This window comes from Tripterygium wilfordii, chromosome 17, assembly GCF_013401445.1.
Source record: "Tripterygium wilfordii isolate XIE 37 chromosome 17, ASM1340144v1, whole genome shotgun sequence".
Lineage (NCBI taxonomy): Eukaryota > Viridiplantae > Streptophyta > Magnoliopsida > Celastrales > Celastraceae > Tripterygium > Tripterygium wilfordii.
Window position 1 is genome coordinate 11,443,454 of NC_052248.1, and position 3,778 is coordinate 11,447,231.

The following is a 3,778-nucleotide window of genomic DNA, read 5'->3' on the forward strand; positions in this document are numbered from 1 at the left end:
GGCTAATCTTGTGATTTTGATTATGATCAAGAGATTGGAAGAGATGTTGCATTTATACATTGAGAATCATATATATATATATGGACGTTTAAATATTGGATTAAAGGAAGGGTATCTCTTGTATGATTAATGTTCATATTTGGTGAAGTCTTTGATACAAACTTCGTGTAGGAATATATATCTTTGATTTTTTGAGTTTGATTGATGATCAAGAGATGGAGAGGATGTGTTGGATTATTTATTGGGAATATTCATATACACATTCATGTTTACAAATATATTGCATTAAAGGAAAGATATCTTCTCTCTTGTGCAATATTTGGTGAAGTATTTGACACAAACTGGGCTTGTCATTACAAGGATACCCAAAATATCTCTAAGTATGATCATTTTAGGTATATTTTTGTACTAAAAATATGTAAAAAGTCTCAATTTCTACACAGGGATATATATATGAAAAGAGATATATCAATTTCAATTCATACTACGTCTGCATTCACACTAGGAAACTCAACTTTGATTCTCAAATGGAAAATTTAGTACATTGAGTGTGTATAGAATCCAGAAGGTAAGGACATTTATGGTGAAATATCCATCATAACTACTAAGTAAAACAACACACTCAAACCACTAGTTAGAGTGGTAAGATTGATGTGTATCACTCTGTGACCAGGGTTCGAAATCCTCCCTCCCCGTTTCAAGAAAAAGCTAGCAAGTAAAACACAAGTTTTAAGATATAGGGTTTTCTCTAGAGATTTTAAAGATCATAAACTTGTTAAACAAGATATTAATTATTGAAGACAATCCTACAATAAAATGTCGAAATGCTCTAATCATGAATTGCTAGTAATACACCTAAGTCACTAATTGGAATTGTAAAGATGGTGTGTATCATCCTAGTGATTAAGGTTCAAATCGTCCCTCCCCGTTTCAAAATAAAATGCAGGTAAATATATTGTGACCAAGTTTATATATAGCAAGTATTAATTATGTATTTAAATGGATCCCTAGAGTGTAGGAATATTGATTTCATTATTGATTATTGATCATCAACCATCAGTGATGGATCCATAAATTATTTACGAATATTCAAACGGCTCACTTAATAAATAATAGTTTAACTTGTTCAATAGCTCCCTAGAGCTTTCTTGAATTTTATTTTTTTTTCAAGCCAATATTGATTTTTGCAACGTTTGCTACACCTTTTGTAGAGCTTTTCATTCCTCGAATACCATCTATTTTATATGGAAACCTGACATCTAAGAAAAACAAATGATTTAAGAAAATATTCTTTTAAGTTAAAGAAAGGCGAATAGTTATTTATATAAGTTTAGTAAACAACTAGTACTTAGTAGAGTAATAGCGTACTCTTGTGATCCCACATTGGACAAAGGATGGTTAGGGTTTAGTTGTTTCAGCATACTATTCTCAAAAATGAAAGTAAGAACAACCTTAGGTTACTTCTCTATAGTGTGATTCGCAGTAGTTTCTCGACGATGGAGGTGATTTATGGAGATGCGGCAGATTGTGGTATCTATAGGTTACTATAACCTAGGAAATATGAAAAAATAAATGAAGAACAAATGGAAGTTACTCATGTGTATCAGATTCTTGATGCTTTTCGATCTAATAGGTGTTGTTTGTGGTTGCGGTAGTTTGCTGATTGTGGATGAAGAATTATTTTTCGATCGTGAATGTTCTCTGCTCGTGGAATGAAGTGTGCGCTACATTTTGTGAATGATGAACGTATGTATCCGGGGTAGAAATGTAACTTTACATTCTATGAGTATTTAAATGTTCATAATTTTTTTTTTGTGGACTTACATGTCCAAAAGTCACAATGTGGGTATCCACTTGAAAATTTTCATTTGTTTTTTTTGACTAAAATATTATTATTTTTGGTACATCATGCCTACTAAGTAACAAATAGAATAAAGAACTATGTGCACATACGAGGACATCCTATTAAAGAACTAGTTCGAGCTCAGTCCCCCTAAAAATTTATTAGAATTTCTAGTCTATACACATCAATAATATTGTATGTTTTGGATTGTTCGATTCCCGTGGATACATCAGGTCTGCATGGTTTTGCCTTCTTAGAAGGTCATTCATGCCAATAGTGCTTAACTGCAGAGTTATTACAAGACGTTCTCCTCCGAAAAAAATACATTGTTAATGATTAGGATTAGAAATTATCTTTTATATGTTAACAAAACTACGATATAACATGGGGTCAAAGCCACCAAGAAGCCACTAAGCAACCAGATCGTGTAATATTATTAGTTGTCTCTCATAGGAAGGTCTACTAATAGTTCTACCATTATAGAACACAAATTTTGCAGACCCCACATTTATTGTTGCATGGGCCAAAAACTGTTTGCCCGAAATACTTAAGTCAGTGATGAAAAGCCCACGAAGGCCTGAGTCAAGTAGGACCAGACGTCCGTTCGAAGATAAGCCCACGATGGGCGAACTCAAGCCCAAATGGGGTGAAGGCCTGTGATTGGAGTAAGAGCAGGAATATACACATAAGCCCCAGAGCCCATGATGTTAAGTAAGTCCCATTTTGGGTCGGAGGCCCAACCAAAGCCCAGGGTCGAAGCATGTTCGTACGGTCATCACATGTTAGTCACGTGAGTTCGAAAACTATAAATAAAGGAGGACCCCCACCTCATTCGGCTCCAGAACTTGGTATCTCTCTCATTCTCTCTCTAAAAGCTATTCACTTCTCTTACTAGAATATTTCCCTCCAATAACTGATTTGACTGTCGGAACTTCCTCAGCCGGTACCACACCGGTGCCCAAACTTAACGGTTGATACTTTTTGTGATCTTGCAGGGTTATCATAGGTCTCGATCGACGATAACAAATTGATTACAAATTTTTGGATCTACAATTGTCTAGTTAGCTAGAGACAGAAGTGTTAGAATAGAATTGTGTGGGCCTAACACCAAATGGTCAAGCCTCCAAAAATAAGTGTATGCCACTGTTTGCGGCGCAAACACAAAAGGTGCAAGAATAATTCTCTTTGTATGCACCGCGTGACTGCGTGCCTCTAAGGAGTTGTTCACGCGTCTTTTTATGTAATTCATTCAACATCTTTTCCTTGTATTAGCAATGTGGGATTCAAAAACAAAGCAGAAACTATGACACATGTAAATGGGACGTCGATCTTTTTGTGAGCCATTTGCAGGTAACCTATTAAGGGTTCCTCTCCAATTCATTTGATAAATAAGCTGAACTTGAAACTATTGTCAAATTCGTTTACAGAAAGATCCAAACTTGAGCGCCAAAATCTGAGTTAGTGAATTGTGATTTATAGCAATATGGATTATTTTCAAATATTAGATGAATTATTTTATTTTTGAATTTTTGGCATAAACGAGTTTTTAACAAGCGGGAAGACGGACATTAAATTTTTTTAACAAGTCAATCCCACGCTCAACTTTTTTAGGCCATATCAAACCTGGCAAAAATATGGCTAGCCGAGTTTGAGAGCTATTTGCAATCAACCCATTAAGAGTTCATATCGAATTTATTTGATAAATGGTTCCTACAGTAAAAGTCACTACAATTTTAATCAGAGATGTTTAGTTTATTTACCAATGTTTGTGGTGTGGGGTTCACACAATTTTCTAAATTTGGTAAATAGACCGGACGTATGTGAGTGATTTCTACTGCAGAGGCGCTCGTCCGGTGAATAACCTTCGCCTTCCAACTTTTGTAACTACACCAAAGACAAAAAGTCAGGCACAGCAATGCCACTGGTGAAACTGCC